Source organism: Gallinula chloropus, assembly GCF_964237585.1.
Source record: "Gallinula chloropus genome assembly, chromosome: 6".
Classification (NCBI taxonomy): Eukaryota; Metazoa; Chordata; class Aves; order Gruiformes; family Rallidae; genus Gallinula; species Gallinula chloropus.
The window spans coordinates 4,025,694-4,051,348 of record NC_140091.1 but is presented as its reverse complement, the minus strand read 5'-3'; positions in this window follow the sequence as shown (position 1 = coordinate 4,051,348).

Sequence of the window (25,655 nt, the reverse complement as noted above, 5' to 3'; positions counted from 1 at the left end):
TGGGACTTTTGTGTAGGAATAGAAAAAAAAATCCAGTAAGTAAAAAGTAAAATACAGAATTAATAATTTCCAAAAGAGTATTTAAATCTGCGTTTGGAAACGGTGTTCCTTTCTAATTGTTTTCATTCAGCTTCTTAATTAAACTAATGCATTCTCTAGTCCCCACAAATAAAAAATTCACAGCTCAGCTCCCAAAATATTATAAGATAGGGAGAAAATTCAACCCCATCCATTCAGGGAAAGAGCTTCTGCTCCACAATGTCCATTGTAGGTGTTTCCCAAGACAGATCTACTGAGCAAATTCTTTCTGAGAAAATCCCTTCTAGCGTAGGCAACCCGTGGGGTATTCCTGTCATCTGCCTCACTCTAGGAGCTATAGCTTGAAGCAAAACCTCAGCATGCCCTGAGGTTTCTAATCAAAATTGCAAGAGGTAGAGTTTGTGATGGAGAGGGAAGAGTGGGTGGATTTCACTTGGCTTGGTTATTTTTAGAGAGGTTGAGGCTGCCAGTCAGCCAGTTTTGGTGTTTCTGGGTGTTTGGTTTGTGTTGTGGTTGGGGTTTTTTGGTTTTGTTTTTTTGTTTGGGTTTTTTGGTGGTGATGGGTTTTTTTTTTCTTTTTGGGTGTTTTTTTAACTGAATAAATTTCTTGTAGAAAATGCTATTCTGGCAGAATTAGAATTTTGGGGGAAGTTCATCTCAATGAAGTTTTCAATGGAAATGTTGATACTACTTGAGATTGAAATAGCGACTTTCATTTTGACTCCTTGTTTCAGACTTTACTTCTTTTTAGCTTCTAAAAATTACTCCAATATTAAAGATTAATTATAGATATGAATGGTTTGACATTATCAGCAAGAAATTCTTAATGAACTAATTTTGATCCTTTCAGCTAAAAATAACTCAGAGTTTCCATTCTGCAAAATATTTGGTGTTTTGTTTCTGTGTCTGATTAGCAGAAAAGCTAATGTCAGGGTCAGAACCTTCCATGGCATGAGACTCCCAATTTTTTTTGGCTACCTCCAGGGAAGTCTGTAAGTCACTACAGAGCTGACTGAATCTGAACCACTATCTTCAAAAGAAGGCATGGTTCTATTAGTCTTAGGTGCAAAGCTGGAAGGGAACGAGGTTGCGTTACTGACTTCTTTCTCACATACTGAACTTGTTGTTTTTCATGAGGCTTCTGGCAGTTCTGTAGGACATGAGGCATGAGCATGAGGCCTCCTCAGCTTCAAAGATGTGAGCAAGAATGATGCAAGTAATGGAAAGTGATCCTGATGTGACATGTGAAATAGGACAGTTATCTAACCTGGTCCTGTTTCATGGGACCCACGGGCACTGCCAGGGCTCAGCTCATTTTCCACACAGCATTTCAGTTCCACCTCTGGTGAATGAAAGTGTCAGGACTTGCTCTCTGGTGCTGCCAGGTGTCTGCTAGAATCAGTTTAACAATAAATTGTATCTCAAACAATGCACTGGAAGGAAAGCAGAACACTGGAACAGTACAACAAGCAGGAGGAGAAACTGCCTAACCCAAAGAAAATCAGAAAGGATCGAGACGGTGTCTGTGTGTCCTCCTGTACACACATTTCTTTCAGCAGGGGAGTCCCTGGCCCAAGCCCCTCAGTAACCAGCATGGATATAACTATCTTTTGGGTGGAAATGTGCTGATCTTTGCAACGTAGCATGATGCAGAAGTGCATTTTCCTGTTGATATGGACATACCCATCTATTTCAGCAGACAGATTGGTAGCTACAGGTACCGTGCAGCAAGCAGAGGCTGATCCCACGGGCGGTACGCAGCAAGCAGGGATGCAAGAGGGGTAGGTGTGCAGGTCTGGCCATCAGTGCTAGAGTCACCAAAGAACCATCTCTGTCATCAGAGAGCAGCAGCAGAGTGTCACGGGGATTCACCTCTCACTAACAACGTGACCCGCTTGCTCATCGTGCGTTTCTTTGTTGCCCCACACAACTCTTGCGGCTGCTCTTCCTGCACCAACAGGACAGTAATTCTTAGATTAAAAAATTACATGGCTGAGAACTGCCTCCACTCTGAGGTGTTTGCCAGTCTCCTATTTTTGCTGTTCATATTTAAGCTCACAGTAAGTACACCAGTGAGATCCTTCAGTGCAGGCCAGGTCAAACACAGCCGGCCAGGCAGGAGCAGCTGGTGTTTGCCATAGAGAGAAACATGTGGGCTTGTTTGCCATTATCCACAATGTTTAATAAATAAAAATGGTTCTTTTCAAATTGCAAAGGCTTTTATATTTGACTTGCATTGGCCAATAAAGTCCATTAGTGCCTGAATAAATGGTAATTAGTGGTAGGAGTCATAGTCATTAGTGTATGTTAGCTCCCTCTTTGTAAATCACAGTTGGCAGCCGTGGGATTCTTCAGAAGCCCTTGGCCAGTACCTGGGGCAGGAAGGAGAGGGGTCCATGGAGCATTTTGGAAGTGGCTGTTCCTGGGGATCTTTCTTATGGTTGCAATGGGGTAGAGAGCAGCTCATGATAGGGGACCTGCTTTGAGAAAATAGGAGACTTCCAGAGAGGGGATACTTTGGGGTAGATGGCAAGTCTAGCACTTGTAGGATATTCATGTCTCTTCCTTTGGTGTCCAAGATGCACCAAATTCATTACAGCCCTACTGTGTAAAATCAGCCCTGGATGATGTCTTCTGTGTTCCCCCATCAGGCTTCCAAACATCATTAGGTCTCTTCTCCTCCTCAGGTTGTGAAGGCAGCACTCCTGAAATGGCAGAGAGTAGGGAATGGTAGGGAAGGCACAGGACACAGGGATTCATTCACATAATTACAATTTTCTCTTGGGGCAGTGTTGCCTGAATTAACAGGCACATTTTGTCTAGTGGAACTTGGCAATATTTCAACTTTGGTAACACTTTGGAAACCAGCTTGACGTGGTTACACATTGGTTGTGCTCTTGCCACTCTTACTGGTCAAGGATTTCTCAGGGTGGAGGGTTTAGATTAGATGCATAGTGGTTACTTTTCTATTCTGTGTTTGAAATCAAAAGTATTTCTGTCTTAAAACTTCATTTCCAAGGGGTGGCAATCCTAGTCACGCCCTGATGCCAGTAATTGTCTTCACTTTATGCTGGTGAACCTGAGTATCTTTCACGATACAGCGCTATCATTCAGACTTCCAAGAAAGATGGGCAGAGAGATAGCCAGGCTGCGTGACTCAGTGTCAAATTATGTATCCGATCTAACACCCCTGAGTCAGTTCTGGTGCTTCTTGTAGGTACCTGTCCCAGAGATGGACAGATGAGGAGCTTCTAGTCACTGTACAGCTGTGTTTTGTCACAGGGTGAAAGTGTGCGAGATACAGATCAGATACAGCCGCTGCAAAACAAACTGAAACAGAGAGTCCCACAAAGAGGGTGGCTGCAGCCAGAGTTCATAAAGGGGCTCTATATGCTTTCTAATGTAATAAGCCTTTATTCTCCCTGGCTGGCTCTCCCAGTAATAGTAAGAGAAAAGCTAACATCCCTTTTCAATAGGAAAGAAGGACATTTATTTTATTCCTAACGGTTTTAACAAACCTCTCCATGATGAATTATATATTTATTGTAGCTGCACGCTCCACGGCCACAAATTCTTCCAGTCTCTTTCCAGCTGAAAGCTCCAATAAAAGACTTCCCCAGATAAAGGCCAGAGGACTTGAGCCACGGGGTTTGTACTTAGATTAATTCAGTTACTGTGATTTCTCTGGCCTGGAGACTTCACAGACCAAGTGAGTCAAGAGTACAGTAAGTGAAGATATAAAATAATTTAAAAAATAGTGATTGTGGAGCTGTGTGCCTCAGCTGCTACTAGCTTCCTTCCTTGATTTTTATTTTCCCTCTTTCCCCCATCAGCTATGGCTTTTCATCTCTTTCAGCCTTCTTTCCTTCTTACAAGACTGAGTCCAGGGGCGTTGACAACTTGTCTTCATTCAGAATAGATATAAAAAATAGATATATTCTTTTTGGAATAAAGGTGAAAAAGGAGCCATTACCCCCAAAGGAAGAATCATTTGCCAGCTAGGCTGAAATTCAGCTGTGTGGGCAGAGGGGATTGTTCAGGGAAGCTGCGTGCCCTGGGGAGCCGAAACACTGGGGAGTAGCCAGCGACGAGGCAGACAGACAATAAGAACTGGGAATAAGAACTGAAAATGCAGCCAGGAGAGATACTGAGGATAAAGCTGTGTGTCCATGGAGGGGAAGAGGAAAACAGGCTTTCAGCTCTGAGTGAGGAGCCCAACTCTGGCTGATCTAGTCCTGTTATGTTCTGAGAAACAGGACCTCATAAATAAGATTACACTGGGGAAATACCTGACACTGTTCTGTGGCTAATGGAAACATCTTAAAAGACTCTGAATATAGGCCAAGAATGTGGGTCAGTAGAGAAACTACTATTTATGTTTGGACCTGCCTATGAATACAGTATAATATCCAGCTGTTGAGAATACTAAGAGAAGTTGCAGAGAAGTTTTTTTAGGTATAAAATGCCAGAGACCCAGTCAGGTGATGCTGCTGTTAAAACTGCAACTCTACTTTCATCTCCCATGAATTTGGTGGGCAGCTTCTTAAAAGTTCCCCATTGGCAAGGTTATCTTCAGTCTGGTGAGTAAAAAGGATCTGTCCCTGAGTAAAAACCTCACTTAATCACAGCATAAAACCGAAATCTGAAGTAACATATACTGAAGGTGCATTTTACGTGGCTATTTAAGTATTTCTACTGACTTTCAGATTCAAAAAATGATCTCTCTCTACTTGTTGACTTGTCAAATCCATTTCTGTATTGGGAAACCTCCTGCTCGCAGGTTAGATGATCTCAGGGATGTTCACTGAGTTTGACCATGCAGGCTGCAAGTGAGCTGTACACACATGCAAAACCAGAGTTCTGAAAAGCTTGAGTTCCCCATCCACAAAACACTCATCATAAAATATTCTTGCCTTGTAAGGAACATCTGTTGCAGCATTTAGGATGTGATGCATCCCTTATAAAAAAAGGAGGAGGAAGGAAAGGTTGCAGGAGCCATTGATGCTGTGAAAAGGACGTTCATTAGAATTTCTCCACAAGAATAAGCAATGAGTGTTTTGGGATATGTAGGGCTGTGCTCCGTTTTGGAACTGGCCCATAGCATCAGCAGGAGCTTTCTGTTGGTGGGGTGGAGGACTTTGATTTCCATCAGAGCTGTGGGGTCTTGTTGCTTATTATAAAAAAATATATCACACTCTGTTCTTTACTACATCCATTGATGCAGGACAAAGGCTGTTACAGCCAAGTTGGGCTGTAAGTTTGTATTTTGTTTGGTCTAAGTTATTTTATGATCCAAATCTATAAGAAAGCAGCCAACATGCAACTCTGCACTCAAAGAAAATTACTTTTTTTTCCCCATAAATGCAATTTAGACAGTAATTGGAGTTAGCAAAGCTTTGAAGGTGCAGCTGGAGAGAAAAGTAGAGTGCCATGTAAAAGGGTGTAGTTGAGTAAAAGAAAGCCTTTCCAGAGGACATTGGGGGCCTGGAAGGGGAGAAATTGGCCATGAAACCTTCCAAACGAGGCCAGAGTGCAAGTTTATTGGAGTCTTCAACAGCTGCATTGCACTGGTGCCTGGAGCTCATGCTGATGGGCTGGATGTTGCACGCTACCATCTCTTGCTGAACCTAAGATGTGACTTACCTGTAACAGTATGAGTACAACCCTAGTTACTCCTGGTGGTGCGTATGAAGAGGGTGACTGAAAGCAGGCTTAAATTCCTTGTATGTGGCTATTAGCTCTGTCTGAAAGCCTTGAAGTTCTGCAAATAAACCCTTCCTGGGAAGCCAGAACAAATGCTGAAAATGATGTGCAAGAGAGGTCAAGTCACCAGATCAAGATGAGAGGGTGAGCCCAAGGTCCCAGTCAGGAACCGCCGGGTTGCCCCCGCCGCAGCGCACGGCGCCTTTCATCCCCCCTGAAGGAAGTGGAAGAAACTGTTTCATAACCCTTTGTCATGGGGTATGCTGCAGGTCATGTGGACAAAGCCATTTGTTCAAGTAGCTTAAGCTGCAGACTCCTCAAAAGCTGTTGAAATCTCACAGCCTCTCCTTCCTCAAAGGAGTAAAGCCCTGAATCCAAACTAAACACGGACAGTTCCTTCCCCCACTTAATCTTGAGCGCTGACCAAGACCTGCTTCTTTGTTCTCACAGTTCTCTATCTGGGAGATTTTTGCTGCCCGCTCTGCAGTATCCAATAGGCCAAGATGAACTAAAAAGTCATCTTTCACTCTGAAAAATGTTAAATCCTTGCAGTTTGTCAAACTTTTTCAAAGCAGCAGCATTAATAACGCTTGGTGTTTTGGCGGTTTGGCCCCGTCCCTCACTGCTGGTGTTGTTGTTGGTGTGTCACTGTCAGTATTTTGTACTGAACTATCTAACAGCTGTCTTGGCTTCCTTCCCCACTAAAACAACTGCTGCTTCACAAAGAACACAGATAATTTTGTCTTCCTTGATATTAACAGATCAAGAGAGGCCTTTGCCAATACAAACTCATCTTTTATTTTTACAGTCTGAGAGAGACCCTTGGTAGAATTTGTTGTTCTCTTTTATTCTCTGCTTGGAGACTAGTCGACATCTTATCTTTTCATTTCGAGTGATGCTGAGTGGGTGGGACATCTAGAAGGGGGATAAAATCTCTCACAAAAGAATCAAAGTCAAAAGGAAGCCAAAAGCAAAACAAAAAAGCCCTGCACAAGGCACCAAAATGAAAGGGCTTGTTTAAAGGCAGAACAGTAACAGAGCAGTCTTCATCTAGGTTTTAAACAGGCAGTAAGATGGGAGATGCTGTGTGGAGATTAACCTTCATCTCCAGCCATGTCCACAAATTCCATGCTTGAGTGTGGGAAGGATGGTGGCAACATACACCCCGTGGGAAATGCTGCTGTTCCTGCTCTAAAAGTCAGGACTGGACAAAGGTCTGCAGTACCCATAGCAGGACATTTTCCTCCTGCTCTACAGAGCTTCTCCATGTGGTGACAGAGGTGTTCATCATGGAGGTGTTCATGGTAGAGAGTCTGCAGGGTGGGATACTGGGTCATCACCAGTGTCTCCAGCAAGACTAAAGGGAAACCTGCCTATGGATGATTTCTGGGCTTGTCCTTAAGCTTCTGGTCCAGCTGCAGTCAGTGACAGGCATCCTGATGTGGGCACTGATTTCATACTCAATGGGAGGCCAAGACTTGGTATGTGGTATCTGCCATGGAAATGTTGATGACGGATGGTTAGTTGCACCCACTATCAAGCAGGAGGAGAGACTCCTTCCTGGTGTGGAACAGTCTACTTCTGTGATCATGCTGGGTCTAGTTTTTAGCACATCACATAGTTTTGGATAAAAGTAAGAACATTGCAAATAGTGGGGGATGGGTTAGAGGCAAATGCTAAACTCAAGTGAAATTTTGGGATAAAAATAGGGACAATATTTGGTTTTTAACCCTGAACCCCTTGAAGACTTAGCTTGTGATAGTTGCAAGCTATTCCTTTCCAGCAACTTGGTCTTTAAAATGCCTTCAGTTATGTGTTGCTAGTCTGTGAGGCCGAACTAAGGTCCTTCCCAGAGCATTCTCACATGCTGTGTCACAGTCATCTCAACACCCACAGAGCAGGCTGCCAGTGCTTCCTTTCACCTGCTTCTTCTAGAGTCCTCCAGCCAAAAATGTGGTGCTCTTCCCAGTTGTTTCCCTCCTGTTGCCTCTCTGCAGTAGAAGATTGGGATCTGTGGGTCTTTCTTATTCAGACTGGAGGAAGGTAACCCCATGTTTCAGTGCCCCATTGGCTTTGCAGTTGATAGTGGACTTCATTGCAAACTGCACAGTTCAGGGGGACAGAGGCAGCAGAATTAAGAGCTTTTCAGTACCCCAGATAAAACCCTGAGTTTGAAAGCAGAAGGGTGAGAATTTCATGCAATTTAACTCAAATTTAGAATTCCAAATTCAGGGCTTGACCTTCCCTGCATAAAATAAACACACACACCTGGTTGTGCATGTGTACACAGAGCCTGTTTAGCTGTGAAGGCCACCTCTTAGCACAGCTTGTCACAGAGCATTATTTCCAAGTTATATTCTTGGAGTCATGAGGGAAGCAAAGTAGTACAGCAGTGTGGGGGGGAAATCTGCTCGTTTCAGAGCAGTTAGGTGGGTAAACAGTAATACTTCTCACTCCCTTCCTCCCACATGGATAATGAGCTGAACGTGCACTATGAGTAATTTGTTTTTTACGAATTGAAATTGACCCTGGATTGGAGCATCTGTACCATACTTCATGTGTTGCTGAAGAAACTGAAGGCTTTATCATTTGAATTTGGGAAGGTGGCTGTTTCTGTAAAATGGAGTGAGATGAAATGACACAGAGAAATGTAAAAGATGCAAGAGATTGTTTTGAAGGGACTATGAGGTGGCTCAGCCCTGCCTAGAGGCCAAATGCCCAACAAAGCTGCTCTATCACTCCCCTTTTCAGCCAAAAAGGGGAGAAAGTATATATATTGGGAGGCTTAGGATTTGAGGTAAGGACAGAGAGGGATCAGTCTGCAATTAGTGTCATGGGCAAAACAGACTCAACACAGAATAAAGAAAACTAATTTATTACAACCACACTACACACCTGGTGATACCAGAGTTGGGTATGAGAAGTGCAGCCGGGTCTTAAAGCACCCTCCCCCCACCCTTCTTAGCAGACTTCACTTTATTCATGATTTTGCTCCCTTCTTCCCCCCCCAACATGGTGCAGAGAAGGGCAGGGAATGGGGAATAGGGGTTTTCAGTCCGTTCCTCCCGAGTTGTCTTCCTCCTTAGCTGGGGGGGCATTCCATACACACCCTTCCCCTGTGTCACCATGGGGTCCCACCCACACAAGACAGTCCTCCATGAACTTCTCCAGTGTGACTCCTCTCTATCAGGGAGTCATCTCCTCACCACATGCCTCAGCACAGCTCCTTCCATGGGGTGCTGACCTTTGGGCCCACACTGCTCCGGCCTGGTCCCCCACAGAGTCACAAGTCCCCAGGCAAACCTGCTGTGGCCTGGATCAATCTCTTCACAGGCTGTAGATGGTCTCTGCTCCCCATTATTATCCATGGGCTGCGGGGGGACATCTGCTTCACCATGGTCTTCTCCAGGGGCTGCAGGGGAATCTCTCCAGCACCTGGAGTTCCTCATTCTTCCGCTCCTCGCCACCTTCTTTCCTGGCCTTGGTATCCACACAGCTTCTTACATCTTCCCACTCCCTTCTCTGGTGGCAAAATGCACCTGCCTGTGGTTTTTTTTCTCCTAAATGTGATTCACAGAATCTTTTCCTAACATCTACTCTGACCCTGCCCTGGAAATGTCTCCCTGCAAACAAAAAAGGCCATCTGTTAGGTTGGTGGCCCACTCAGTGAGATGTTCCATGACTGAGATGTACCTTTACTTACTCTAATGATAGCAGACTCATGTACCCAACAGTCTCTTTGCCTTTCTGTGTTACCTGCTCATGTGTGTACAATACTCACCTTGTTTCTTTACATCTGGTGGCTTTTTTGCAGGCCTAGTTGAGATGCCCCCCTGTCAGATTAATGTGTATTTAATGACCAGTCTTGGGGAGCAAACAAGCAACTTGTAGATTGTGTGATGTAATCTGTGTAAAGAGAAGTATGTGTTGGCTGTGTTGGTGACCATCAGGTCACTCCATGACTGCAAATGCCACACAAAGCTGTGGCAGAATTGTTTTTTGTCTCCCACTTAGAAAAGAAAGCTCCTGTGATAGCTTGTGTGCCATAGCACACTGTGACTCTAATGGCTTTGCTATAAATAAAAGCAAAATATCTTCATGATATAATTCCTTCTGCAAATACATTGTTGGTGGTGTGTTAAAGGCATGTTTCGTAGCAAGATCAGGGTGCTCCACAACATTTGTGTGATACTAAGTGCCTGAGATGACTCCAAAGGCTGTGCCAAATGGAAGAATTCACAAGACTGCTCTTCTGCCTCTTTTCTGTGGGCTGTGTCTAGTCACAACCCAGCTGGCAAGCTGCCTCCAGGCAGAGAAACCTGATGGAAGTGGAGACCCGGCTCCCACTCCTGACTCATTGTCCAGGTGCAATGAGGTCCCACCACTTCGTAGGATGTTCCACTTAAACATAAGGAGGAACTTCTTTACTGTGTGGGTGGCTGAGCACTGGCACAGGCTGCCCAGAGAGGTTGTGGAGTCTCCTCCTCTGGAGACATTCAGAACCCACCTGGACACTGTCCTGTGCAACCTGCTCTGGGTGATCCTGCTCTGGCAGGGGGGTTGGACTGGGCGATCTCCAGAGAGATGATCTCCCCATCAGTCTGTGATTCTGTGGCTGCATGAAGCTCAAGTCTGTCTGTGAGCAAGGGAGTTTAGGCATCACCAAGATGTTTCCGTTTCAACGCTTGGTCTCTCAAGAACAAAAGAAAAAAGCAGAAGGGGAATTATTGCCCCATCCTCCCACACCACAGATCTCAGGCTTGTCAGGGTGAACAAATGGGAGGTACTGACAGGGCTGAGGGTGGGAGGCACAAGAAAGAGAGCCACATCCATGTTCTTCTCACCCCTTTCCTCACCAATGTAAATCCTGGTGAGCGTGTTCACTCCCCTGCCACGTTAACCCTCCTGAGGGCTGGTTGCATGGGAGCAGGACTCCAGTAGCTGGTGTGCAGGACCTTCCAACCATTTGCTGTTTCTCCCAGGCTTCCTCATCAATTTGCAAAATTCCAGCTCGAATCACTAACTTTGTATTTCCAGCTCCTCCTATGTGCTAAACCTGAGCGATCTGCTGGTGGCACAGCTCCACACTGAGATGGGTATGCCCTTCTCAGAGCTTCTGCATGGCTTGCAGGTTCAGTTATAAACTCTGTTTCAAGTTTACAGTTACACCCTGCCATGATCCCTGCCATGGTGGTCTGACTGAGGCACACAAGGCATAACTTTGGATAAGCATCACTTGAGTAACGTGCCCAAGCACATTTTAGTGCCCATCTTCCAATGGTGTCTAATAACTTGGGTTTGTTCCTTAATCAAACGTTTAGGTCTGACCTTTCCAAACTACTTACATAAAATACAAATATTGAGGCTTTTTAGAGCTCAGAAAATTATCTTCAAGTTGGAGGGAAGCAAAAATGATCACACTTCATCTGGAAATAGGAATAAGCAATATAATTGTTCCTCTTATGATGGTAAATATTCAGGTGAAACAATGTTATGATGAGTTCTACCTCTTGACAAGCACTCAGGTTCTAGAGTATAATTTTACTTTTACTTTACTTTTTGGGGTATAAGCTCATCCCTAAACTAGCAAGATCCTAAACTACCTTAGGTACATTCAGAAATTCTCCTACAAGTCTTGGGTTAGAAACATTGACTCATCAGAGACCTTAAGTGATGAGTGGTTTGAAACAAGATCAAGAACTCTGAGTTAATTAAATATACTGAAACCTCTTTCTTCCAAAATCTACTAATCCAAAGGACTTGGCCAGGGGAACGGTAATGTGTTATCCCTTCTGCCACTCCTGCTGCCATGGCTACACTTGGTCTTAAGTCAAAACTTTGGCTTTAAGGAAAAATAAAATAATAATACTAATAATAAAAAAGCAGCCCTCTGGTATGTCTGACTACAGACTAATATTAGCAAACAGAACCTTGAAATAGCACCGACGTTCATTAATCTGAACGCTGTTCTGGGCCAAAAATGCTCAGATTTCTGACGTTCACTGCAATTTTCTTCCCCATGCCACTATCAATAGCAGTCTTAATACCAACCTTTGAATATACTAATTACCTCAAACTGCCTTTAGGCAAATAAATAGTTCTGTGATGCAAGATGAGGGAAAGGACTTGGGTTTCTGAGTAGGTTAACTTGGAGGTTTTCCAGTCGGCAGATACGTATATGCCCTCATTGAGCTGTTTACAGCTTTGCTGCTACAGGAGTTTGGTCATGAATATTATGCCTATAGGTGGAAATTTAAGGCAAACTTGGGCATTCTGAGCTGTTCTTCAGCTGGTGAAGTCATCATAGCACAGCAGGAAGCAGGAGCCCTTCCAGCTGATGCCAGCTACCGCTTTGAGAATCTGTGAGATATCTGTGACCTCAGAGCTCAGCTCCATCTGTAAAGAAGGTTTCATGATTTCATACATACACTGAAGGCATGAGGAAGTATTCCTCATGAAATTAAAGGTATCAAAGGAGCATCTTCATGGGTTCTGAGAAAGTGAGAGCATGTCCTTCTAACATGGGTTTGTACATAATGCAGATTTTAAGTAAATGCTAACTGCTAAATTGTGTCTTCCTTTGTCTTCAGAGTATCTTCACTTGGCCTGAGAAAACAATCCCTAATGCCTACAAAACCCAAATTGTTGTCTTCTTATACACACCCTTGTTTGTCCTAATTGGTATCTGTGAATAAAGCTGGACACTCACTTACAGAGAGTTAATTTAGGATTTTAAGAATTATTCTTTCCTAGTGCTCTCTCAGCATCATCTACATAAATAGATCCAGAACATAGCTTGCAAATTTAGAAGGGACAGGCAGAGAGGACTTGGTTGTGGCTGGGTCAGCTGTGGTTGGTGTCCTGGCTTCACCATGGTGGATTCCTTGGGAGGATGACAGAGCCCGGTACCCACGTGCTTCACTGTTCCTTCGAGACAGCACGCGGTCACTGCTGTCACCTACCACCTCGCTGGAGATACCTCAGGCCTGGTCAGAAGGGACACGAATTGCCATTCATCGCTCAGATTTCTCTTAGGAGCTCTAAGCCAGTCAGGGATTATAAATAGGCTGAACAAGATAAGGAATGCTCGTGGTATTCCATATAGTTCCATTCCGTGCGCTCTAAACCAGCTTTGTCATCTCATTTTTTTCCCTAAAACTCTGGAAACTGATGGTTTTGCTAGGCTAAATGGTTTTGGTGACAGCACTGATTGCTGGACTTTTGGAACAGTACCCTAGGTAAGAGCACGCTTCCTAAAGTGTATTTTAAATATAAACCACCGGCTTCCCTCTGCAATAAAACACAGCGAGTGGGACTTGTCCTCATCCATTGTTCCCTCCCAGCAGTATTTAAAAGTGATGTGGTGCCTCATTTGAGCAAACACTTCATTCTGATCTCTCTAGCTTGCTGGGTTGTTTTTTGGGTTGGTTTTTTTTTTTTTTTGCCCTGGCTTTTGAGTCTTGCATCCCTAAACGGAGCATCATAGGCGGTCATGAGTCACTGCGCAGGAACTAAATGTCAAAGTTGAACTAAAGTTTACTGCCACAGTTGGTGTGAACAGTGTGACTGGCTGTGTGTCATTCTCATAGCATGGATGTCTGGCCAGGGGAAAGCTGGGTTACCCCCCTCTTAGAGGAGAGCATAGCTCGACAGGGGTGTCACCCAAAGCGTGGCAGCTTCTGCCTTGGTGATCTTTAAAACGTACGTTTGAGGGATTCAAGAGACCTTGAAAACAAATGTGGTGACCTGAAAGGATACGCAGGGCAAAGTGCCCTCCAAATGGAGCGAGCTGCCTCTGCGCCACGGGCTGACTCTGCAGACATGCTCGCACCCCAGCACCATGGCGTGCTTGCCCAGAACAGCTGCGTGTGGGTAACCCAGGAGATCTCCAACTTGAGGCGCCATGCAGAAGGGAAGGCTCTGCTGGGCTCTCTCCTGCAGTGTTATGCTGGAACAGTATGTGAAAATTGTCTGTCCCGGGTCCTCATCTGACCCCTTCCCGACACAACCCCTATAGCGCCTATGGGGAGAGCTAAGGGATTGGGATAGAAACTCTGCCTTGCTCCTGTGCTAGGAAGAAATGCTCACAATGCTTCTTTTGGCTCATTTCCTTCCCTAATGTCACCCCTGTCTTCACGGGCTCCCCTTTTTCAACTCAAAATGTTGAAAATAGGAGAAGATGGAGAGTCACTACAGCCTTGCTGGTGGCAGCAGAGACCGGGCTCCTTCTGCTACTGACTTGCCCAATAGCTCAAGTAAACTGTTTGGGTGTGTGAAGACTCTGGTTTGTCTGATGAAAACTGTGTGGGGGGTTTTCAGAACTATTTTCAGATCTATGCTGGAGCCTCTTGTTTCACTCTTAAGTACTACAAAACTTAACAAATTAAAATTAAAACCGAGAAGCAGAAACAAAAAAAGTTGCAAGAATTCCTTGCTACTTAAACTGAGACTCCTTGGGATGCAGGATCATCCTTTCTGAACACACAGCAAGCATTGGATGACCACTGTAAATCGTGAAAAATAGCTTATGACCATGGTTTTAGGCTATGATGTTAGCTCAGCACCTTGGATTTCTAGGAGCATTAAAGACGTACAGCATCTTGCAGTATGAATATTAGGTTTTTCTCCTTTCTTTTCTGGCTCTGAGGTTTAATTCCCATTCAGCAGAACTCCACGAATAAATAAAATAACTTAAAAAACTCCAACAGCTGACCAAATGCCCTCTTGCTATTTTTAGGTCTTTTATGGAACCGTGTTTATAGAATGTTATTTATAGATTTTTGATATGCTCCCAGCTAAGTTGCCTTGTTGGCTCTTTGCAGAAGCCTCTGCACTACTATAGTACATAGCAGCACCCCGGTAAGTGTCAACATTCCTCTGCAAAGCTGGCACTTCAGCAAGGACGTGCTAGGTACATGACCCAGCTCAGGAGGTACGTATTGTCCTACATAAAGTGTCAGTGCTGAGCCTGTTCCAGTTTTCTTAATTCCCATTGCCTCCATACAGCTTGAACATTATTACAGAAAAAGATTCATTCTCCTCCTAATTTGTGCCTCCTGTTCATAGTCCTTCATATTTCCTAGGGACAGGAGAGAAAAACTGGGAGCAGTGCCTTATGAGATTCTGAATCTCTGGAATGAAGTTCAGAGTAAGGAGGAGGGTTGCCATTTGCTACAGTTCCCTGGATCAAAGTGAATTAACCCAAACCTTTTTAGACAGGTATGAGACAGGGTAGGACATGTGGCTGGGACACACCTTGGCAGCAGAGACTTGGAGGACGTGAATAGTAGAGATGTGTGATTCTGACATGTGTCCCAAATCTGGTCCTTCCACAGATCAGTCATGGTTGTGCTTTGTGTAGTGGCTGGTTGGTGCTTGCTGGGACTGGGCTTGGGCTGACTGTCCCTGGTTCCAGAAAAGACGTAAGGTGCCAGGTCAGACTCTAAGCACTGCTGACTTGCAGCACCTGCAGCATGGCTTGGGTGCTGTCAGGATATTCCGCTTTGCTGTCAGACTCTGAATATTGCATGGACTCCTTGGGCACTTCTGGGACTGAGTCCTTTCCATAGGCTCTGCAGGAGTCAGCTGTTGTGACACCAAAAAGGCTGGAAGAGCCATGGCTAATGGTACGAGTGGTTAGGTTCAGCTGGAGGAGGCACCTGTAAGAAGCAGCTTTTCCCAAAACTTGAGAAAAGGTCAGAGCATGCAGAGCTGGCATTCTGGAACAGTCCTACTGCTTGTAACTCCTGCAACTCTATCCGTGTGAAGCCATTCCCACCTTTCAGCTCCTCTCCAGGAGAAAGTGAAACCATTTTAACTTTGCTAGAATACCTGGACATCACCCTTACCTTATGCGTAGACCACTTCAGCTTTGGCTTCTGTCTCATCAGACCCTAAAAATAACTAATTTTTGTCTCCAAAGTCTTGATATCTCTCCAAGCTCTGCTCTTATTGCTTTTGGGCCTCCATCTCTTGTGAGTCATATCTGTAAATTATATGAGTCGGGTTTCAGTGGTGACCATCTCAGATTGGCTGGCCATTTAAGGTGGAAAATCTCAGCACTGGTTCACGCTGGGTTTTTGGTCTAAGGAGGTCTTTGTGTTGTGAGTCTTTGCCATTCCCCTTCTCCCTTATTTTTTTTAAGCTGCATTTAGGGCTATTGCAAGGAAAGCTCTGTGGGCCTTGGAGGCATTATTTAAGATGTCCTTAAAACAGAAAAATGAGCTTCAAGGTCTCCAGTTTACCTAAGATGGGTGGTGTTTGCAGGTAACAAATAACTCGAGGAGCTGGAGTAGGCCTTGGCAAGCTGAAGGGCGCTTGGCCAGCCGGGCTGCGCTGAGCGGTGATGATGAGTATTGACAGGCACAAGCTGTGGGAAGTGCGTAGGTGCCTCCAGCTGCATGCCAGGAGTCTGCAGGGACACCCAGACAAGATGCACTTGCCATGCGGAAGGTAACACAGGAAACATTAAGTTTCCCGGAGCAGCGGCGGGGAATGGCAACGAGTGTCCTCTACCAGCTCCAACTGACAGAAAGGAAAGCACTTTGTCAGCTGCAGCTTCTGACAGAGTGAGGATTGTGGGTTTCTTCATTCAAAACCAAATTTCCTTCAATTGGCAAGCGGCTACTAGTGCTAATGTGAAGAGTTCTTCCAAACTCTGAGAGAGGGAATTTACACCGTGCTGAAAACAGCAATGAAATCACACTGCTTCCTTCCTCGCTGCAGCCAGCCTTTGTGCCGCGCTTAACGTGTGTGCTGTTCCAGCCTAGACAGGGGGACTGCTTAATACTGCTTGTCTGGAAGATCTGAACGTAATATAAGACAGCTATTCAAAGGCTACTGCTGTCTTGCCAGTGATTTATGGTACGCAGGAAAGATTCTGATGTGTCATGCTGCAGGGGGAAAGGAAAGCGGGACCGGGGTCATGAACAAAAAGGAATTTGCTTATCCGATTTCCGTCTCTTTCTGAGTTTGATTGGAACTCGCAGTTGTCAGGCTGTGTTTGAGTCTCCTCTTTACCAACGCCTCCTTAACTGCGGAAGGTCAAAACCAATTATTGTTTTGCCTCCAGGGACTTTCCTTCTTCAGAGAGACCTTACAGTGGAGATCCTCTAAACCCTTTTCCTTCCAATTAAGGCAGCAAATTCCTTTTTTTAGAGGGGGTTTTAGGGGGTGGGGGGGGGACAGTAATCGGGAGACTGATAGATTTATCAATAGCCTTGAAAAACAAAGCCTGTGTGTCTCAGGAAGCTTGAAATCTAATTCCTTTCAATGACTTTTCTCACTCTGAACTTTAAATCTGTCGTTTCATTACACAGGGAATGGAAAGCCCCTAATTTTCCCAGGCTACAGTTTTCCTCTGTTTTTTAACCCTCACATACCATATGGGTGCATGCCTCTGAGTACCTGTTGTTTTCAATTTTTCATGTAGATGTTAAAGTTCTGTTTTCAGAAGGAATTTACAGCCTTATGGACTGGGGGCACATGTGAGTGGCTGTGCCTATATTGACAGCTATCACCTGACAAGTAATTCAGAAGTCTTCCAGATCATCAGGGTGGAAAGGGAAAACATCCTAAGACTGCTTTAGATTCTCCTTTCATTTCTATTATGGACAGACTTGTTTTCAGTTTTATAGACTGTCGTCTCCTGCTCCAGTCCACTGATACCTACTAAAGCCTGTGTCAGCAGATGGAGAGGGTTTTTCAATTCACCTATGTATCACAAGCTGCTACCCTTATTCTTTCACCCATTGGAGGGGTAAATACACCATTTCCCCTGTATTTTGAAAGTGCCATTTATTGTGGGAGAAGTAGCAGCAAAGCAGACAGAAAATAATGCCTCTTGAGAAAGAAAATCCAACTGTAGAGGGACAGTAAGTAGAGGGGACAGTAGGTAGAGGATGCAATACTTCGGTGCTGCAATTGGTGCAATACTTTGGTACTGCAAGTGATACAATACGTTACAAAAATACTGTGTAATTGCTGTTTGTGTTGGGATGAACTGTAAAAACACAGTGCTTGGTGTGAGGTGTAACCCCTGCACTCTCCAGGTCCATCTGTATACTGTAACAACCAAGTGCTGAGATTATACTGACCACACCGGCTGCTCCAAGAAAAATACTAGGGTATGCATAATATTAAAGGAAGTCTGTGTTTCTGGAGCTGGCGGATTTAAGACCCTTGATGAAATGCATTCACAGCTTCACTGCAGAATTGCAGAACTATGATTATGTGATTCCAGGGCAGCTGCAGTCTCGTGGACTGAGGATAAGGCAGGAATTTGGAGATGTCACTCTTGTTCTTGATATGCCACAGTCCTGGGCAGGTTGTTTAAAAATCCTTTGGCTACCATTTTATGGCTCTATTTGAGATCACAGAATCATAGAATTGTAGAATGGTCTGGGTTGGAAGGGACCTCAAAGATCATAGAGTTCCAACCCCCCTGCCACAGGCAGGGCCACCAACCTCCAGGCCTGGAGCTACACAAGGTTGCCCAGGATCCCATCCAACCTGGCCTTGAACACTCCCAGGGATGGGGCACCCACCCCCTCTCGGGGCAACCTATTCCAGCACTTCACCACTCTCTCTGTAAAAAACTTCCCCTAATACCTAATTTAAACCTTCCTTCCTTTAGCTTTAATCCATCCCCCTTGTCCTGCCATTATCTACCCTTCTAAAAAGTTGATCCCCCTCCTGTTTCTCTGCTCCCTTGAGGTACTGGAAGGCTGCAGTGAGGTCCCCTTGCAGGATTCTCTTCTCCAGGCTGAACCAGCCCAACTCCCTCAGCCTCTCTTCATAGGGGAAGTACTCCAGATGTTTGCTTTTGGAGGACTCAGCTCACTCCTTTGACTACGTCACCCACAGAGAGCGTGGAGTGACTGGCTCGGATGCTCAGGTTCCATCCTAGATGCCTGCATTGAACCAGGTAGTTCCTGTCAGCTGTGCATAGCGGTGCTGATGAGTTCCCTGTCCCTCAAGATGCTGTTTGTGCTTGGTTAATAAAGGGTTAATCTATCACGAATATCTTGATGGGTCGTGACATACAAAGTTGAGTAAGCCTGGGGGGTGCTGACAGATGACTTACAATTCACTGTTCCTGTCTGCAACATGCACATGACAAGGGACAGCCAGGTATTAATCCTTAATATTCTCAGGTATGGCTGCGAAAGCAGAGGTGAGGGGGTACTGTCTTCCTTTGACACTGCACTAGCCCTTAGCCCTGAGATCACATCCAGCCAGACATCACAGCGGCAGCGCTGAGAAATGGTTTATTGGTTGAAAAGAATGATTCCTGTCTTACCCAGAGCAAAGAAGATCCTCCAGATCTAATAATAACAACTCGCTAATCTTGCCGCGCCAGACTAGCGCAGATAGCGCAGCGGAAATTTCCTTGTCAGCTTCGGGGAGAGCCTGTCCCCAAAGAGGGCTTTTCTTTTGATAAGGTGTCACTCCTGTCCCGTGCTGCTGAACCAGCCTGAATCAGCACGTCACCATGTGAATGCAGGAAGATCCCGGTCTCGGCCGCTGAGTCACATGAATAACTGGAATAGTTCTGCAAAGCAGAATTAATTCCCAGAACCTCTTCAGGCATCTACCAGCAGGCACATGCTTTTGCTCCAGCGTTACTTTACAGCTCTGTGATCTAGTGGAAAGGATACTGCTGATATTTTTAATTGAGATAGAGCAGTTTACCTGGTGGTGGTGGGGGGGGGGGGGGGGGGGGGGGGTAGAGTGTTAAACCTTACAAGTTTATTGTGGAGGCTCTCCTGCTTCCAAGAAGATTTAAGAATAAGCCACGACATAACAGAGCTATTAGGGTTAAGCTCAAATCAAATGTGCGATGACTCAGAGCTTGTAGTCCTCTCAAACCAAGTGCTGCTGGGGGAGGCTCGCTATTATTATTAACTATTGAGTAGCCTGTGGTTCCTGCAGCCTGTTTAGCCAGCAAAGACATCTAAGGAAACTCTGGGTTTTTTTATCTGTTGGGCTTTGTCAAAAAAGTCTGAGTTACAAGAACAGTAAATCACAGGGCTGAGATTCTGGTTTGGCAAAGCCCTTAGACTGCAGGCTTGAAATCTGGGCAGAGATATGAAATTCTCTGTACAACCTTTCAGTCCTAAAACTTGTAACTGCTGCCTGTATGTTAAGGAAATGAGCCCGGCTAACACAAGGTGGTGAGGGAACAAGGCTCTGTAGCAAATGCAGAATCCAGGTATGGCTCCAGAAATCAAACTGGGGTGTGAGGGCTGTAATAGTTGAGCAGAATGAAAGAGAGTGATAGGAAAGCAAGGAGAGGGTAAGTGGTTAATGAAAATGTTGAGAGTTTTTCCTTTTAAGCTCTATTTTTTGTTATCTGAATAACAGTGATAAGCTGACTGGGTACACAGGGGAATGAAGAGAAACACCACTTGGACTTCCACTTGTTGCTCTTGGATATATCTTGAATGAATGCAGGACAGCCTGCTCTACTGTCTGGCATCGCTGGTGGGAGGGACTGATTACCTGGCTTTTATTTCTGTCCTCTCTTCATTGCTCTAGGGTATTTAAAGTCCAAGTTTGTGCCATTGCTCTACAAAACACCGTAGTTTTTAATATACCTTAGTCCCTCAGACAACCTTCCATGGTGTTACCCTGGACCTGTTATTCTCAACAACCATCCCAAAAGAACTTGAAATTTAGAAGTTCAACAAAGTTGGGAACTATGACTGAAGAGATGCTCTGAGGCCAGTGGTTAGAAGTCTGGATGTCTGTGCTTTGTGTTCTACCCACAGATGAAAACGTGCCACTAGCTCGGGCTCAAAGGCAGTACCTTCCCCTCTGGTGTATCTCAGATGAACGCTCACCCAACCCAAACATTATTTCTGACATCTGTTGCTTGCTTGGATCTCAAAACTTGTGATAATAGTCAGAAGAAAGTATACAGTCCGGTAACCATGGAAACCTCATATAGTTTTTTCCTGTTTCTTTTTCTACTTTTCCTAGTGAATGAATTGCTGCTGAATCCAGCTGGATGGCAGCCCGAGAGACTGCAGTCCTCAGCCTAGCCACAGCACAGGGCAAACCTAGTCCAAAGCAATGAGCTTTCTCTTTGCATGCTCTCACCAAAATGCTATTTTCAGCAAGCAACTTTTTTCTCAGGAAGAGTAGTTCAATGCCCCAGGAAGAGTGACCGTTCCCAACTCTCTCTGGCTATGGCTAGAAAATAAAATAACCCAAACACAACGTAGCTCGTGACTCATATCCACATGATTCAACTCCTTCCCCCCATTCCAGCGTCCCAAGCAGGTGGCCTCACCCAGACGGCCTTCTGGGAACAGTCCCTGGCTGTTGCTGTCTCCAAAGTGTGCCCAGGCATCGTCTGGAAGAGCGCTAGCTGGGACAGGCCCATGCCATGCCAGGGACTGTCACAGAATCATAGACTGGTCTGGGTTGGAAGGGACCCCAAGGATCACAGAGTTCCAGCCCCCTGCCACAGGCAGGGCCACCAACCTCCAGGCCTGGAGCTACACAAGGTTGCCCAGAGCCCCATCCAACCTGGCCTTGAACACCTCCAGGGATATGCTTACACAACCTGAGGGATCATGGATCAAGCCTGTCCTGCCCCAAGGTTATGATGTAAACATATCTTCTGTGAAAGCTACAAGCAGAGAGGGCAACTAGTGCCAGTGGTGGCTTTGGATGTGTGATAGGGACATGAGAACAAGGCCAGTGCTGGCAGACTTCTGCTCTAAATGCTAGTTCACAGAAGAAACCACTCAAACCAGGGATTCCATCGGCAGAACAAGGATAGATGGGATTTTCAGGGACTGCCTGAGGTCATCTGGATGTTTTCACACAGTACCTACAGCTAGAGGATCTTGATGCATTCTTGCTGCACTGAGATGACACTATGATTCAGCTGCTACCTTTGGGTACACCACTGCAATAAGGTGGTTCAGGTGTACCTCACACAGCTGAGATGTTGTGCAAGTGTTCGCAGTGATGACATACACCTTGTCAGCACAATACATATCACAGACATACTGTCTGCTGCCAATAAAATGTTGCTCAAATTTGACTTGCTCTATTGTATTTTGCAATGAAGAGCATTTGCATGAGGGCTCAGTCCAAGGGATCACTGTGAGGCCCCCAGCATTTTCATTGTGACAGCAGCAGTGATGGAGCTGAACATCTCTCCTGGTGCTGCAATCACTGCTTTCAAAAAGCTATTTGCTTTATTTTCTGAGAATCCAGTCAGAAGCTTCACCCAAAAGAAACCAGTGTGTGGTTTCACTGTGGTCCTCTGAAGGAACTAGAGGAGTCCTGAAAACTATAGAGCTACTTTGTGTGATATTAATGCATGTGCCTTCCCATCTAGGAAGGGTTAAACAAATACATGGTGTGGTTCTGCTCAGCTTTGCCTCTCACTTGTTTTCCCCTCAGACAAACAGGAGGTTGATAGCAAAATCATGATTTTAGGGCTGTGTGGTTCAGACAATAGATCTGGTTGAGCAGTAAAGCTCAGTTTATGTTCCAAAATGAGGCAGGACAGGTATTTATTATAGGAAAGCCCCCAGAGTACAATAGTTAGTGGAATGCTCTTTCTATAAAATTTTACAACCAGTTTATAGAATTCCACAGAAAAGATTGTCAAGATGCAATCTTCATTATATTTCAGTCCAGATCTCTGTGTGGCTTCTAAGTACCTATATAAGTGTGCCTCTAAATGGACTTGTCCCTGGTCACATGGGAAGTGCGTCATGCCAGAATTGATATCATCATTGGATTATCCTACTTGTTAGCACTTTGAATCTTCGTAATGCACTTTGAAGTCTGCAGAGGAAGAGCTTCATGGGAATATTTGGAGAGCCTGATTCAGTTCTTAATTGGACTGACTCATGTTGAGTCACCAGGAGATCCATTAGCTGCATCTTAAAATCCAACACTTGGGTTTTGAGAGGACTGTGAGGAAATCAGACACCCCCAGCTGCTGCTGAGGTTCTGTAGGATTGGGATGTCTACTTTCATTGTGCTCTCTGGAAAATGCTGATTTCTAGTCCACCAAAGGCTCTGGCTGCCAAGGCAGCCACTTTCTATGTTCTTCTGACACCCAGTTGTCCAACTGCTTGCCAGGCAGCTTTGGAAAATTATCTCCCACTCCCTGGCTTCAGCATCACTGGCATCTATTACGCACAAAGAGTTCACCACACCCACACCTTGCCATGCTGCAGGAAGCACTTGGCCAACAGAAGCAAGTTAGAAACGCAAGAAGCATTTTCCTCTTCATTTCTAGGAAAGGCTTTTTACTCCATAAATCAAGTCCTTGAACAAAACAGCAAAAGGCAGTGAGTAAGGCACCTGATGACTAAAATAATTTAGGTTGTGGGAAGCAGCAGAATTTGATGTTGAATAAAAATCTGAGTGGGATTAATTTCACCTAACTTAAACCATTTTAAGTTAGGCATTCAGTCTAAGCAAACCATCCAGCTCATAATCTGTTGTCAGTGGGGACAAGTAGGTACTTTGAGATGGTGACTCATCCTGTCTGTCTTCATCCTGCCGGGTTGAAGTGAATTGCCCTTTGAAGTCGCTTCCTAATACCACTTCCTAATACTCTACAAAAAATGTAGAGAATCTGGGGTGGGTAGTTTAGCATTGCTGATTGACAGCTGAAGTTAGGTAAGATAAAGGCTAACACTAATACATTGCCATGTGCAAAGGACCATATTTAGTAAAAGAGAAGACTGTTAGTAAGACCAAAGTCTGATTTGTATGAAAACAACCACAGAAATTGCCTAAACTGTATATAATCATCCAGACTTAACTGGTCCTGAAAATGGTCATACTGGCACTGCCAGATACATGGATGTGGGATTGAGCATCTGCTCCTGCTTTGCAGATATTCCATGAGTGCCAGCAATTTTTCTCTGAACCTTGTTCCAGATTGCCCATGTACTGAAAGTGTCTTAGTAGCTTTCTTATAGGCAACACATGTAGTAGCTTTCAGCTCATCACCACTCCTTTTGGGGTAGAAAGAAAGGGAGGCATCTCATCTATGAACCACCCTGTGAATCTCTGCCCTGTAGGGCACTTTCCTACAGGAATACATTAGCAACACCACCAAAGAATGGATGACAGATGAGAGAACGAGCATTTCCAACTATTTGGATAATGAAAGGAAAAGAATTGGGCCACTCAGCCATAAAATGATAAAATTATACTTTGTGGAAGTTGGCCACACTCGTATATGTGTTGTGGAGCCACTTTATTTTCCTTCCTCTTGAGGATCCAGAGAAGGTTCTACAAACCCCAACAGCATACGAGGGCTGCCAAGATTTCCATCTTGTAGAAGAAATTTGGGCCAATATTTGCAAATTTGTGTTTGATGGAGAGAAAAAAATATATATATATAACCCTACAAAGGGTGTACAGAACTGAGGGTAAAACATTAACGCTGCAGCCTCACCTAAGGTGTGATTTTGCTTTTTTCATTTTGATACAATAAACCTCTAACACTAAGAAAAACGTGTCCTGACTTAGTTCCACTCACAAAAAAGGCCCCATGAAACAACAGAAGTGATCTGTGACAGCTCTCTGAACAGCAGAAGGTTTGACTTGAGAGTAACTGTGGGCAATTAAATATTGAATGTACTAAGAAGAATATTTCCTTTGTGTTCCTTACGCTGTTTCTTTGGTTAATTATATCATGCATCTATTGAATATGGAAAGCGTGCTGCTAAAAATGTTCCACTTCTAAAATTAATAACAATATGCCAGAAAACTAGAGGTGTTATGAATAATACTAGAAATGTTACAAATAATGACGACTATGGAGCCAATGGGCCTACTCCCACAAGTAAAAATTATCAGTCATGAGTAAGAATCGCAGGATGACAACTATAGTACCTTAAATCTTTGAAACACTTCACACACTTTCACCCCAGAGACACCTTGCAGCAAAAGAAGAGGAGAGATGCAGGACCTGATCCTGTACTGTTACGTCAAACAGACCTTTGCCAATGACTTCAATAGGTCTAGGATCAAGCTGTATAATTTGCCTAAGGTTGAACTGGATGTCAGTGGCTCAGGATGAGCTCAGGCTTCTGGACTCCAGCCCTGTGTACTGGCCATGAGAGCATACGTCCACTTACATAGTGTTATCTTTTAGCATGATGGTGACCATATAAATCACTCCTGCCTTCCAGTTTCACACCCTTCTAATGTTAACAGGGCTAGAAGTTTAGGAAGCAGCATTATGTCCCTTCCAACCCAAACTATTCTATCATTATACCTATCTGTCTGTCTATACATCTATCTATCTATACACACACATATACCTGAAAGCTGGACATGATCTCCCTTTCCTAAACCAGCTTGTGGACCATGGAGACTAATGCTGTTTGAAGTCTTTCTTTCTGATGGCCATGCTTACCACTCCTGGGAGAAAGAGTAGTAGTGGTGAAATACAGCTGGGGAAGTGGGGGCTGACACAGACCAGAATGGAAAAGCTTAGGGGACGGTGTAAATTACTGATTGGTTTTGGGGTTTTTTTGGTTTGGGTTTGTTTGGGGATTTTTTTTCCCCCCAGGAGATTGATAAATGTGTAATTCTGGAATAAAACCCATGATTTGGGAGGAGAGGAGATCCACAGAGCTAGACAGCAAAGGGAAGGGGTGGATCTGACCCTGGAGCTTACAGACTATTATTTGAGAAGAACATCAGGTGGGCTGTCTGACAGTGTGGTGGATATGTTGTCCTAGGGATAACATTTCCTATGTGCTCTGAGGACTTGGCGTAGACGCTGCACTTGTGTTCTGCCCACACCTGCACACGTATAATTCCCATTGACGTGGCTGATTCTTGTTTGTGAAAGGCTTAGTGAAGCCCCATCTTGCTTCACTTTGCATTATCAGCGTTCTAGTCTGAACTAACAG